We start from the raw sequence: 16,368 nt of genomic DNA, 5'->3' as shown, positions 1-16,368 counted from the left end.
TATTGGATGCACAACCAGCTCCAATTTCACCTTCAACATCCTCTTGCTCCATGGAACCAATCCCAACAATGGAAATTTTACTGCTTAATTCTTGGTCTCTGGGTTCGATGGGCCCGATTCACAGAACTAACTTAAGACAAAATCCTAAACTTACTACCATTTTGGTATTCACAGAAGGCACTTACTCATTTTGGTATTCACAGAAGGCACTTACTCATTTCGGTATTCACAGAAGTTAGGAGTCCTAACTTTAGGACTCCTAAATGCCTTCTGTGAATACCAAAAGTCTTGAAATTAGGTTTTTTCGCAATTTAGTAGTAGTAAAGTTAGGACTCCTAACTTTAGGACTACTAAATGCCTTCTGTGAATACCGAAAGTCTAAAAAGTAGGATTTTTCTTAATTTAGTAGTAGTAAAGTTAGGACTCCTAACTTTAGGACTCCTAAATGCCTTCTGTGAATACTGAAAGTCTTAAAATTAGGATTTTTCTCAGTTTAGCATATGTAAAGTTGAGAAAAATCCTAATTTTAAGACCTTAGGTATTCACAGAAGGCATTTAGGAGTCCTAAAGTTAGGAGTCCTAACTTTACTACTACTAAATTGCAAAAAATCCTAATTTTAAGACTTTTGGTACTCACAGAAGGCATTTAGAAGTCCTAAAGTTAGGACTCCTAACTTCTGTGAATACCGAAATGAGTAAGTGCCTTCTGTGAATTAAGCATGGGCGGAAAATCCGTTTCGCTCGCGGATTTTGCGGATTTTCGGGAAATTCGCAATCCGCGAGATTCGCGAATCTCCCGCAAAATCCGCAAATCCGCGAGCAGCGGATTTTGCTCGCACTGCTCGCACTGTTCGCGTGAGTTCGCGTGAGTTCGCGCCCCGCGAATAAGTGCAAAATTGCAGAAATACGATTTTAGCAAACTGAAAGTAACTACTTACCAGGTTCAAAAGTTCAGGCTCATCATTAGTAGCCATTTCCTGTAGTGCTTGCTGAGGGGCCCCTCCAGAGTTCAGTTGCCAGTTGCAACTATTATGTGACCCTGCTCTGAACCTCAGAATAGTTACACATATGCCACAAAGGTCCTGAATTACAGCTAAGGGAGACAAGCAGGAGCCAGGCTGGCAGTTCAAATCCATTAATCAGCCCCTAATTCATTATTGTCAGTTGGGGCAGGGCAGGTGTTGTAACTAATTTTGCAACAATGAAAGCACTTAGCAAGTGCAAAAGTTCACTAATCAGGAAGCACTAAGGAAGCAGGTGCCAGCTAAAAAAATATTCTGTGACACATTAATCAGCCCCAAATTAATTCAGGTCACTTGAGGCAGGGAAGGTGTGCTTGCGTTGCCACAATAATGTACACTGACTGGACAACCAGAGGGTGCTGTGATGAAACAGAGGGTGGCATGGGTGGGCTGGAGGGTGGCATGAGTAGTCAGAGAGTGGCAGTGGTGACAGAGAGTGGCAGTGATGAAGAAGAGTGTCCCAAACAGGCTGGACACGTAGAAACAACAAGTTCGCGAAACTTGCGACCCGACAGGTAAGTTCGCAATTTGCGACATTGTACAAAACCCTCGCGAACTGGCAGAAACCCGCGCAAACACACAAAAAAAAAAAATCCGCAAATTCGCGAGAATTCGCGGATTTTGCGGATTGCGAGTTCGCAAATCCGCAAAATTCGCGAACGCGAGATTCGCAAAATTCGCCCATGCTTACTGTGAATACCAAAATGAGTAAGTGCCTTCTGTGAATACCAAAATGGTAGTACGTTTAGGATTTTGTCTAAAGTTAGTTCTGTGAATCGGGCCCGATCTGTCGGCCAAACAAACACTCATAAAAATATACTCTATGACGTAAATATTTATTTGTTTCGATTAATCAAATATGCCTCAACCAAATGCCATGTTATCATGGCTTAACAGGCACAAATACAACCAATTTTTTCAGGACCTAACCTACATAGCAGGCCATACATTGGATGTCATCTTCTCCAACATGGAACTAATCGGTATTCAGCAAATTTCACCAGCCACCTGGACTGACCATCACTCATTCATCCTTTCATTCAAGAACCCAAATAAAATATCAACTGAATCGCAACATCACGTGTCAGTAGTTACTGGGAGCGGAAGGAGGAAAGCGGTGACAGTGCTAGAAATGGAAGACCAGTTGGTCCAGTAGTAATCTGAACAAATGCTAGATCTGGAGGCAGATCTCTCCCACCAGATTGCACTGTTCACAGTGGAATATTGACTGCTAGTAGAGCAGACTACCCAAAAAATCAGAACAGACTGTACAAGGTGGGCAAGAAGGTGGGTAAGCTTTTGGCTTGGTTGGCAAAGCGGGAGCAGGCTCAAAGATGTAAGATCAAATACAGGGGAATTAGTGGAATCGGGTGAGGAGATTGAGCAGGTGTTAGCGCTATACACGAAACTCCATGTAAATGCAGACTCCAGTGTTCCATGGAGTAAGTGAATACACTTGTAGAGGACCTCCCACTTATCACCATGATAAGGGAGGACTGAGAGAATTTGGAGATAGGGTGGAGGAAATAGCAGAACCAGACAATCAGTTTAAAAGTGGAAAAACTCCAAGCAAAAATGGGCCCCAGGACAAGTTTTTTAAATGCCTCAGTAGAAAATTGGGGAACCACATCCATTGTGTGTTATATTGGAACAGAATAGAAGGGAAAATACCTTCGGGAAAAGAGGAAAACGTGGCTAAAGACTGTGCCTCATATAGGCCCATATTGCTATTGAATATCAGTGATAAAATCCTGGTGAAGATTTTGGCTAACCGTCTTTACACAATCATAGATAAAATTATACATATGGGTTAATGTAGATTTATACCCTATAGATCCACACAAATTATCTGGGGTGTTTATATGACTGTCTGTTAGGGGCAACCAAGATACCGGTACCAACCCTGATACCATTACTAGATGCCGAAAAGGCATTCGATTCACTTGAGTGGCCTTTTCTATTGTTGATGCTCAAAACAATGGACTTTGGCCCACAACTGTGTCATGAATTTCTCTTCCATACTCAGATCCAACTGCTGAAGTCTGGGTCATAGATCTGTCTCTGAGGTTTTCTCACTCAGACGGAAGACAATACCAGACTGTCTGCTTTCCCCTTTGTTGTTTGCATTGGTCCTGCAACAGTTTGCGGTGTGTTAATAAGAGGGATCAGATGGGAACCCACTTGGGAAGATATTGTCTCTCATCATGCAGATGATCTCTTCCTCTACATGTCAGATTCCATCACTTAATTCCCAGAATTCTGGCAATCATCAATAGATTTGGTGAATACTCGGGTGCCCAGATAAATTGGACCAAGTCAAATATAGTCCAACTTACTAATTCGGGGCTCACAGAAGGTAGGGTATATCAGTTACGAACTACTCCAGAGGGATTAGATACCTAGCAATATACATTTCTAGACTTAGGGAGGAATTCACGCTATTAAATGTAATGGCAGCCCTAGTCGGCTATAAAGTGATGTGGTGTGCCAGAGGAGGCACCCATTCTCCTTGCTGAGAAGGGCAACACTTTTTAGGATGAATACGCTGCAGAGACTCTTGTATGTGCTCCAGAGCTCTCCATATGTGATCCCCGACAGGTTTTTCAAGATGGTGGATGGTGTGATGAGATCTCTATTATGGGATTACCGAGGTTAGTAATGATGGCTCTCTGTTTAGGACCATACAAAGGCAGGATTGCTCTTTCAGGGACATATGTAGAAGCCCCTATCACCACCACAACATCGCTTATATCGACGTTGTGGTGGCGCTAGGGTTGGGCCTTATTTACAAGGCAGTGTTAAGCCACTTAACGTGGCTTATTGCTGCCTTGTAAATAAGGCCCCCTTTCACGCTATGGTTAGCGTGAAAGGGGTGGGCAGTGGGCATTGCGGTGGGCATTCCACTGCATCACCCATTCATTTTGGCGCTGCCCCCTATGTACAAGGTTGGCGTATATAGGAGGCAGCGCCAAAATTAAGACCAGGTCAAAAACCTGGTCTTAAGTGGCAAAACAAAGAGGAAAGCATTATTTCTCCTCGTTTTTGCTTTTTCCATGTGGGCTGCCTTGTGCACCTTTAAATAAAATTCCATTTAGTGACTTTCATGTGTGCTGCATAACACATCACACATTACAGTGACAGGTGGGCATTTTAGGATTGCTTATGTGCAGGAAAGGACACCTTACTACACATAAACAATTTCCCCTGCACGCAGACACCCTTGCACTATGGTGCAGGGGTGCCTGCTTTGGCACAAAGTTGCTAAACTTAGTACCATCGCAGGGGGAAACTCAAGGCTGCATCACATTCTTGTAAATATGGAGCAGACTTGCATTTCAGAAGTGGCGGAGAGAGGCGTTAAGCCAGGAAGGCTAACGCCTTTCTCCGTCATTTCCTTGTACATATCCCCCTCAGATCCTAAAATATGCTACTGGCCTTGCCAGCTATTGGTGATTAACAATTGGGTATTTGGCCCCCAACAAGATCCAGCAGTCTGAGTAGATAGAAGGGTGCAAAACCGAGGAGCTATCCAGCCGCACTATGTGGAGGGAGGGAGGTGCTTCCCAAAATGGGCCCGACTCACACGACGACTGTGTTAAATGTATGACAGGACACCAACAAGAAGATAGAATGGGATGGTAGGCTTACCCTGGAGACACCCTTATGGGACTCCGGACTACTAAGGGATTTGCACATAGTGGGGGTTTAACAGTGGAACATACTAGGAATTTCCAGATTATAAGATATTAAAGAAGGCATTAAGAATTTAAAAAAAACTCCAGATATGGCATTCACAAGCAAAATATACCCCCTTGTTTTGGGACATGCAGAACGATTGCCACCCAAAGCCGGTGGCTCCTCTTCATAGACCTGCCATATTCACAAAAATACAGGACTGTGATTAATAACAGCCGGGGACCAATAGACATGCTCACAGCTAAATAGTAGCAAGAAATAGGTACACTGGAGGAGAATGATTGGTTGGAGGCCTGCTGTCATCCATGTGAGTTTGTGATAAGGGCCGGATTAAGTTAGTACAAGTAAAGATATTACAACTTGCGAGTCTGGTTACTGAACATAGGTAGGTTGACAATGTCTAGGGGGAGGGACTGGGTGGGAACAATAATTAAAACCTTATGGAACTGCCCATGAATAAAACTTTTATGATGGTGGGTCGGCTGCCAGATTACAACAGTGATAGGGGAGGATCTGGATTTGCTGCCCCAGTTAGCAGTACTGGGGATCTGGCAGGATCTTATATTGTCAAAATATAGTCAATTGTTTCAAAATGCTGCATTAACATTGGCCAGAAAAGATATTGAAAAGGTATGGGGAAGTATGTCTAACCTGTTTTTGGAGCAATGGTCAACAATATGGACTGGTGCATTCTGGCAGAGGAAGTGGAGTACAAGGCACAGGGTGCCTGTGCAAATTTGAAAAAATCTGTGGTCTATGCTTGGAGGTTTATAGTGAACTTTAAAGGTCTAGGTGCAAGACACACAGACAAATGTAAACGGTTTAAGGATTGTGTACCCAGGATAAAAAGTAAGGTATGTTGAAAAAAGAGTTAAAAAGAGAAAAGGATACATCTCAACACTTCATTGGGGCTGGTACAAATCCAAGAACCCTCAAGACAATACCCATCTACACAAAATAATCTGCAACTAAAACATAAAAAAGCCAAAAAATCGACTTCTCAAGCAGGATACACAATACCAAATCCCCAACCAAGGAACTCTGCAAAATTCTACCGGAACCTCACAATCCAGAAAGCAGTCATATCGCCACCACACCTTCACAAGAATCTTCAATAACCTAGCAACACATTACCTAACCAAAGCATACACACTAGATTCATACGACAAGCCACTGTACCCCAATTATGCACCCAAAAGCAATCACAGCAGAAAAACAATCTCCGTCTATTTCATCCTTTGAAGAAATTACAAACTCACAATTTTAGGACATGGTAAAAGCCAGGAAACCAGCTAGCCGCCCATCAGACGACTGTCCACTGCACATTTTCAAAAATATTCTTCTATCAATATCTGCAGTTATCCAGTCAGAAATATTATCAATAAATCCTTAAGCGCAGGTTTTCTCTCAAAGAACCTGAAGAAAGCTTACATATGCCCAATACTTAAGAACAGCTTGGATGAACAAGGCACTAACAACTATAAACCAATCTCCAATGGACCTTTCCTTGGCAATTTTGTAAAGACTAGCCTTTCTTCAGATCTCGAGACTCATAGAAGGCAAATCATCCACCCTCAGACTGGCAAACAGGATTCCTTTCAAGGAGAAGGCCCGAATCGGCCCTAGTTGTAATTTAGGATGACCTAAAAAAACAGTTGACAAAAATGATGTAGTTGCATTACTACTACTAGATCTTTTGGCAGCTTATGGCACATTACACCATGATACCTTAATTTTAAGAAGTCAGTATAGATTGCATCATTTGTACTGGGGATTCTTTTTACATACACAATAGGTCCTGCCTGACATATGTACACAGTTTTCATCACATCTTTATAGCATGAAAACAGCAGTTCAGCTAGGAGTTATCACCTCCCTTCCACTGGTTAACATCTAAATGGAACCACTACCAGACCGTATCAACAGTTTTGAACTCACCTATTCCAATTACTCGGATCACACACAGATAATTCTCAAATAGGAAAACCCAATAGACATGGGGAAATCAACAGGTACCTCGTTGATGTAGTTCAATGCATGAAGTGGAATCACCTCAAGTTAAATTCTTCAAAAACCGAAATACTGGCCTGCGTTGAATGGAAAATGTATGATCCTCTATCTTTTTGGCCAAATAGACTAATAGCTAAAGAAGTATGAAATCTTTGAATGGTCTTGAGCTTTGCACTTTCCACGAGTGCTTATTTAAATAAGTTGCCAAAAGCAAATGTAGGCACAATGAAAACACTTTGCATTATTCCATATCTCACAGATGCTCAAATGGTGCAAGCACTACATCACTCATCCTCTTTAAATTGAATTATGATAATCTACTATAGCACGGCATCCTGCTCTCAACCATGGAAAGGCTGCAGAGAATTCAGAATTCAACTTGAGGCTATTTCTAAATATAAACATACAGCCTCATGTCTCTCCAGTCCTAAAGGCCTTCCCATGGATACCAATAGGAAGAGCATCTTTCAGGCTAATATGCTTCACTCACCGTGCACTGCATCTAACAATTCAAGCCCACAGGAAGAAAACCACTGGTAACACTAGCCTCACAATTATGAAATCCCTTAACTGCAAAGCTTCGAGTCACTGAGAATCAGAGTTCAGAAGAATGGTTAAGCCTTGGTTATTTCCAACATGAGCATTTAGAGAATCTGTATGCTCTTGTTCATGTAGACAAGTGCCACCCAAATTCTGGCCTCTTTGCCTAGAAATAGATACTGCCTACATACAGATGCTCTGCACTATGCACTAATGATTAAGGGAGAACCAGATTGCCCCACTCCCCTTACAAACACCCCCCTACTAAGATCAATTACAAACTAGCTCAGTTAGTACTTTGTATACGATTTCATTTCCTTTTTTTGTGTGGTAGTTATTTGCCAACAAAATGTCCATATCTCGGTGTAGTGTTCTATCTATGCGGATAGCCCTGGAGCCCACCACATGGGGGTATCAAGAGCTAAACAAATGCTACAGTGCCATGTAATATCCCTCATGCAAACAGTGTTGTTTGTTTCTACAGAGTCACATCCTCAGATTGCACGCTATCTCATAAAGCATCCTCTATACTCCTAAAACAGTGCATAAAAAATTGACCTTGCCTTAAAATGAGCAACTGTTCTGTCTCCTTCTTATCAAATGACTCTCCATTTATCATCCATCCTCTGCAAGCCTCACTGTTGTATATCTGCAATTTGTCTACACCTCACCTCATAGATCGCTACCTTCTTTGAAACCATTTCCTCGCAACTGCAGGGGGGAACATCCTTTACGACGCGGATGTTAACCCGCAGTACCGTTACAACGCGTATTTTAGAACGCAAATCGTAACCACGACTTGCGCTGGAGGGCACTAAAGAACAAGGAATAGTAGATTTACTATTCCAACACCTTCCCTACTGTACGTAGGCTGGTGTTGGAATAGTAAATTAAACTATTCCTAAGTCCGCTCCCCTACAGCGCAAGTCGTGATAACGACTTGAGTTGTAAAATACGCTTTGTAACGGTACACGTGGTAATACGACGCGTCGTAACAACGTACATCCACAGGAATAGCCAGAAAATGAAAGCAACTCCAATATTGATCCAAATCACAAACGTCATCGGGTGGATGTGGCGAGTAAGCCTTACCCACCCTAGAAGATGTCCCTTCATCCCTCCTTCTGTTCATGTAGCTCTCCCTTCTTTAAACCTTTCATCCATTGATCCATCTTTTGACATGTTCACCCCTCCTTTCACCATTCTATCTGTACTTCTTTCACCATTCTATCCATTCACGATTTTATTAGCGCAGATTTCCACTCACACTTCCATCCATCCATCTCACCCCCCTTTTATCCATCGGTCCATCCTTTCACCCTTCTATCCCACTTTCCACCCATTACCCCGTTAATGCAGTCTTTTCTTAGTCCATCCATTCTTTCTTTCACCCACTGATGCAAATGTTGTCTTACCCATCCATCAATCTGTTCACCCTTGCAGCCTTTCTTATCATTTTGACCTTTACTTCTTGTGACAGGTTCTTCTTTCTTTTCATATGTCCTCTCCTTGACTCTTTCTTCCTGCCCTCTCATTCTTTATGCCTTTCTTTGTTGTATCATTTATTTCATCTGAACCTGCTTTACTATGATTGCAGTGCACCCCTCACCTCTGTTATGGTTTTCCCTTACATTATTTTTAAGAGCTTTTATCTGCAGAGGTGCAGACAGAAAAGGCTCAGAAATAACTAATCAGTGTTTTAGTGTAAACATCACACCCACTTAAGCTGCTAAAATGGTTAGTTGATAGTACCACTGCCTGTAACCTAGCAATTCATAATCTCCTCTCGCCTTCCACTCATCTCATCCGCGGCTTGCATGAACTTACATCAACCCATATACCTCCCCAACTAATAATCACATCTCACTTCTATTAATTTCACTTACCACAAAGAAATTGGAGTAAATGCATGAAATGGTTTCCTGGAGAGCATACAACGAATCTCAAAAACAAACAATTATCAATACCCAGTGACCAGCAACCACTGTCTTAATCACTAACCTTGGGTTCAGGAGTAGTGTGCTACCTACCCAAAGCACCTCAATGCCTCTTCAGGGGAAGTGAGCACTATAGAAAACCAGTTACGATTACACACCAAGAGACTTGGGAAAAATAGGGCTAACCTTCGCATATGGGACTTTGCTGCCACCTGCTGACCAATAGGAAAATCACAAGCATTGAACTCTGAGTTCCTCACAGCTGTAGAACTGGTCTAGGCAATTGCCTTATGTGATTTATGAAAATAAACACACAAAAAGTGATGGGAGGAATGCTTGCTCTAACCACGGGCAATCACTTGGGGGAGCATTCCAACCCATTGTTATTTTGCTCAACATGGCACCTCAGTTTGGACACAGCCACATTCAAATCAGTCTTGACCTTACTTCAATAGGAACAGTCCATCCTGAACTGCCAGGCCAAGTCCTCCCTAAAAATGGACACAAGCAAACCAAGATCGGTTGATTGGAGCTTATCAGTCAGGTGTAGCTTGGTTCCAGCAGCACAGTGAGCACTCAGCCCACATCTCTGGACATTCTCTTGCTATTTAGGGCGTCACATCAAACTCACAAAAGGTGATGAGAAGAATGCTTGACCACTGACAATTGATCGGGGTAGCATTCCAGCCCATCACTCTTTTGCCCACCAGGCCACCTCACTGTGGTCCCAGCCATATGCAGACCAGTCTTAGCCCTGCTCCAATAGGAAAAGTCCAGCTTGAACTGCTAAGCCAGCTTTTACCTGAACACAATCAACACAAAACCAGTTTCATCCTGATTGGGGCTCATCATTCAGGTGCAGCTTGGTTCCAGTGGGACATTGGACACTGAACCCACATCTGGGCATACCATTGCCACTTAGGGCATTAGATCGAACACGCAAAAGGTGATGGGAGGAATGCTTGACCACTGGCAGATGCTCAGGGTAGCATTCCAACATATCGTTCTTTTGCCCGCCGTGCCACTTCAGTTTGGAACTAGCCATATGCTAATCAGTCACGGATTTGGAGAGTGCGGCAAATCACTCATCCCACAAATCCTTTGCATGAACTCACATGAACACACATAGCCCCCCAACTAAAATATCACATCTAACTTCTATAAATTTCACCTACCATAGAGAAATTTGAATACATGCGTGGAATGGTTTTCCTTGAGGTCACAAAACTAATCTGAAACAAACAAAAATCAATACCCAATAACTGACAACCACTGTCTCAACTGCCAACTTTGGGTTCAGGAGGAGAGTCCTACCCACTGAAAGCACTTCAACACCTTGTTAGGGGAAGTCAGCACTATATAAATGCACTTACAATTTCCATTTAACATGTATGGGGTAAAAAATAAGACTAACCTTTAAATGTGTGACTCTGCTGCCACCTATTGTCTGATACGAACATCACAAGCAGTGAAGAGTAATTCAGATCTGTACAACCAGACCCAGCTATATGCAAAGCTTTCTTGTCCCTGATTTTGTGTCAGGCAGGGGCAGTTCATTCTTAGGGGCGTGGGTTTTGATCCTCTACTTTGAGCGACTTTCTCCCAGGCAGCCGCGGTACATGCAGGAAACTGCTGACAGGCGGTGGGGCCTGGTTAGGGGGGATTTCGAGGGACGATGCCGCAGGAAAATGAATTAGTTATTTAATTTTCCCTCAGCATCGTCCCTCGAAATCCCCCCTTACCCGGCCACACAGCTGTTACCTACATGGACCGCGGTTGCTCACAGGCTCATTATTTTTTACCAGTAAAATAACCACTGTACCTCAATTCATTTTACTTCCTTATGGAGCGAGGCTACGATGCCCTCACTCACTGAAAGCAGTAGGGGGTAGGACATGCAGCTGAGGCTGTGTTACCTGAACTGCACATGTCACATTGCCCGGTGTTTTTGCTGTGACCAACCTGACATGCGCAGTTCAAGCTTCTACATTCAATGCTACCATGGAGCTGGATGAGCAAAGACACAGGGCTGGCGGTTTGTTTACATTTCCCAGCTAATCCTAACACTGCTCTTATACTGTTTAGAATTATAAGCAGGGCTTTAAGCGGGGCAGGTCCTGTCAGAGCACAGTGGGTGTTGAGACCCTCAGGGTGAAAATATAATCTTAACTTTGTAGCAGTGCCACTCGTCACTTCCTTTAATGTTAAAGTTCTTTCACAGTCTCATCGTTTCAGAACTGAAGGATTTTGATATTATATACAACAAAGCGATAGTTGTTGCTTATGCAATTATCAACCACTGACAAAGCCAATACTCTTGGTTTATTGAAGGTGTAATGTTACTTGTTGTATTATGTAAGCGGATGCAATGACAGAACAGAACCAGCAAAATACCAGTCGGGCAGCGCACTATGCTAAGAACAGATTTTATAGCCTATGTGTTTTAAAGCCGCCCCCTTAATTATGCTGGCCACGCCCCTTTAAGAGACCCCCCCCTGTATTTTCATCCCACTTAAAAAAAGCCTTGATTATAAGTAGCAGAAGACTAGCACCAAACAGCAAGATGCGTTAGGGGATTTGTTTTGGGCTTCGAAATATGAGACTTCACCACATTGATCAATTGAAACATTTTCGTCTATTAATTCCATCTTAATTGCGGTCTTAAATGCTTTCACTAGTAGCTGGAACGTAACCTTTGACATTGCATTTGCAGGGATTTTATTTGTGTGTTGCACCTTACCATAATGTGTATTTTCTACAACCTGCTGAAATCTCCTAAAAAGTTTAATCATGAGACAAACCTAGATGAGCCTGTATGAGGTATTGTGTTTGCCTGCCTAACTCTTCCAAGCAAAACACTACTCTCTGAAACCGGAAGTATAATTTGTGGTGTTAGTTTTATGGAAATGTTTCTTTTTAGCTTGCATGAATAGTTGCTGGTGTTGGGCAATGTCAAGTGCAGAGTAACCAACCCGGTGCCTGCTTTCGTTAAAATCTCTCTTTGAATGTGAATGCTGACAGCAAGGCCACCACAGATATTCTGGAGGCATTTATGACAATTAGCTGCATAGACTTCAATTATGTCGTCATGAATGTTTGCTTCGGCTGAGGTGAGCTATCATCTAATGCTTCATTTTAACTCCCGATTTTCGGAGGAAATGCCCAAGTCTCTTACATACCTTAACTTCTACGACTATGCTCTGGTGGTCATTTAAAATGAATCACTAAACCCTGGTGTAATACTGGGATCCCTTCATAGCATTACCCTATCTCCAATAATCACCCCACTCAAATATTTACTAGGTCCAGGCAATTGTTTTACACAAGCATTATCTAGCATAAATGTAGAATTTTGGCTTTTGCAGACTAGTTCCAGCAGAGAATTGAAGAGTATGTGCCGAAGCGCCTCCTTCGACCAATTCAACTTTGCACTACTAATGTTCACAATCTGATTTTAGAAATTCTGTGGAAAATGCAGTGAGCAGGTGTCTAGAGTAAGTTTTATACACAAGAGAATACTATACTTAGAGCCTGATTCACAAAGATAAAATTACACTTTTGTGTAAGTTTACATTTGTTTGCAATTTACAAAGGTATTTTACTAGTAGTGCCATTATCACTGAGGAATCTCCACACATAAAAATATAGGACTGGCAGGGGCGTGGCCAACCAGGCAACATGTGGCGGACGTGACTCCCTAGAGCTCCGTCTGTAGGGCCCTGATTTCTCTTGTAATTATCCTGTGAGAGTGGTTTAAGATTCCTCAAATCGGGCGGAGCAGGTGCGGCACTGGTTGAGGAGCCTGCCGGTGTGCAAAACTGCCGGGACCGGGGCTGCGGCGGAGGGGAATCGGATAAGAGCAGTGCTTGGATTGGCTGGGGTGCTTGGGGTCGTTTTTTAGGTCTCGGCCGAGACCTATTGCTGTTAAAATGCCTGCCAAGGGAGATAGATTGGGGCACGCGCAGATTGTGGTCTGTCGACGCGCTTCTAAAGAGTCGCGCTTGCGCAGACCTGCTTCCAAATACACACACAGCCCGCTTTCACTTAGCTAGCATGCACTAACGGCGCGCGCACACACACAGCCTTGAACGCACACACTGACACGCACGCACACATACACACACATACACACACGCACATTGCCCCTGCCCCCCCCCCCACCCACCGCATCGGCGGTCGCCGCCTCTTCTGACTTCTGCCATCGCAGGGCTCTCCCTCGGGCATGGGAGCCCCGTGTCAGTTTTACTTCCCTGGTCCAGTCACTCCGTGGCGCGGGCTTCCCATAGAAAACGGAAGTCCCGCCCCACGACAGTCTTAACGCACCCGAACTTCCGGCTGCACATCCCAACATCAGCTGCGCTGTGGCCAAAAGGTAAGACATGGCCGTGGAAGAGGCAGAAAACTGTGGAAAATCAAGGAAAAGGTTCCTGGGCTCCTAGAGGGGTGATGAAGATGTTTATTTGCCGTTCTCTTTCGAACTAGCACCAAAATAAGGAACGTCGAAATGTTCCTGGTTGTGCCCCCCTGCTACTGAAATGTGATCGCCTATGAATCACTATTCATAATAGATCCTTTTAGTGCCCTTTGTCTGATGTTAGAATTCATTATTTATACTATAACCATATTACTTTTTTGCTGATAAAATGTAATTGTTCCGCTGTTAGGAGCCGTTTGTGTTATCAGAATTAAACATTTTTCTAATGAAAATCGTAGATATTGCTGCTGCGACAAGAGTCTTTCTGCGGTTAGAACTGAATATTTCTGGTATCAAGAGCGCCTCTCTGTACTGTGTTGTACGTGTGCATGAAGCAATTCCGCTGCCTAGTGCAGCCTACAAAGACGCATTGCCATAGCCCTGCCAGTCATGTCCTTGGGAATTTGTCCTTGTGTCGTCAACAGGTGCGGACAGGAAGTGAAAAACCTGTAGATTGCAAGGGCTGTTGGAATACACTGGAGGTGGGAGGGGGATAGTTCGAGGAGTAGTGTCGGACTTGTATTGACCAAAGTGGCAAAGCATTTACAGGCTGAGCAGACAAAAGCGGGGCTGTATGAGTAACACAGCGCACACACACCAGCAAAGATTACAAAACACAACGTGCGTGTAGTATTGCAGCAAGAGCTTGTTGTTTTTAGCCAGCGTGTTTGCTTGCCTGACCTCACCGAGCTAGAATGTATAGGGGCGGCGGGAGGGGGTAACCTGATGCAGGTAAGCATGCCATCAGGGTGAGGCCTCTGATGGACGCCGCTGATGAGGGGTCTCAGGCATTGTCTCGGTCTTTACAGCCGGAGGATTAAAGGTGAGAGTCTGGGGGACCCTGGCGGGGGCTGGAGGTGGGGACGGGCGTGGCAGGTAGCTTTACTGCCACAAACAAATGAAGCACCCAGGGGACTATCACAATGGAGGGGACGGAGGGGGTCTCTCAATGGCTTTTCTAAGGGGCAAAGTTGCAGCGTGGGCTGTTGAATCTCTGTCTGGTTGTGTTTTTTTTGCTTGGCTGAGAAGATCAGGCAACAAATACAATGAAGGGATCGCATTAACCACTGTTAACCCCTGTACCATTCTTTCTGGGTGCACAAAGTCAATTCGATGAGTTCTACACAGCAAAGACTGAAAATTAGGACTGTTGTATCTTTGGATAAGAAGCGCTTCACTAACGCACGCATTTTCCAAGTTTTTTGCTAGATCCTTGGAGTATGTGAGATCTAAGATCTCACAGGCTGGGGAGAGCAATTGTGCAGTCTCCTATTAATCCGTATCTTCAAAAATAGTGATCGTCTTGTAGGCCAGGATATTTTCAACATAGGGTTTCTCTGGAAGAAATCAGATCCTTTCCGGTATTGCACATTGATCACAGTATTTAGTAATGGTTCTTGTAGTGTGCAAAGACTTTCCATGTGAGATTCTGATCATAAAACCTACCACAGATGCAGGCGTCATTAAACCGGCTGTACTCGCCCTCGCTCACCCTCTCACCCACCCTCTCACTCACCATCTCACCCTCACACACCCTTTAGCTATCACACACCCCCTCACCCTCACACCCCCTCACCCTCACACCCCCTCACCCTCACACACCCCCTCACCCTCACACATCCTCACCCTCAATCACCCCCTCACCCTCACACACCCCTCACCCTCACACACCCCCTCACCCTCACACACACCCTCACCCTCACACACACCCTCACCCTCACACACCCCCCTCACACCCCCTCACCCTCACACCCGCTCACACACCCTCACACTGCATCACCCTCACACCCCTCACACACCCTCACCTTCACACACACCTTCACACACCCTCACACACGTCACACCCCCTCACACCCATCAGACACCCTCACACCCCTCACACACCCTCACCTTCACACACCCTGACCCTGACACACCGTCACACCCTCTCACCCTCTCACACCCTCTCACACCCTCTCACACCCATTCACCCTCTCACACCCATTCACCCTCCCACACCCATTCACCCTCACACACCCATTCACCCTCACACACCCATTCACCCTCACACACCCATTCACCCTCACACACCCTCTCACCCCCTCTCACACTAACACACCCTCTCACCCTCACCCTCTCACCCCCTCACCCTCTAACCCCCCACCCTCTCACCCTCACTCGCCCATTCACCCTCACTCACCCATTCACCCTCACTCACCCATTCACCCTCACACCCCCATTCACCCTCACACACCCATTCACCCTCACACACCCTCTCACCCCCCTCACCCTCACACTCCCTCACACCCTCACCCACCCTCACTCACACCCTCACACCCTCACACCCTCACTCACCCTCACACACCCTCCCCTCACTCACCCTCTCACCCTCACACACCTTCTCACCCTCTCAGTCTCACACACCCACACCCCCTCACCCTCCCACACCCTCACCCCCTCACCCACCCTCTCTCACACCCCCTCACTCTCACACCCCCTCACTCTCACACACCCTCACACCCTCACACACCCTCACCTTCACACACCCTCACATTCCGTCACCCCCACTTACCCTCACACCCCCACTCACCCTCACACCCCCACTCACCCTAACATCCCCTCACACACACACCCTCACACACTGTCACACCCTCACACACCCTCTCACCCTCACACACCCTCTCACCCTCACACCCCATCACCTTCACAC

The sequence above is a fragment of the Lissotriton vulgaris genome, chromosome 1_1, assembly GCF_964263255.1.
Source record: "Lissotriton vulgaris chromosome 1_1, aLisVul1.2, whole genome shotgun sequence".
Classification (NCBI taxonomy): domain Eukaryota; kingdom Metazoa; phylum Chordata; class Amphibia; order Caudata; family Salamandridae; genus Lissotriton; species Lissotriton vulgaris.
Note: the sequence above shows the minus strand (reverse complement) of the source record.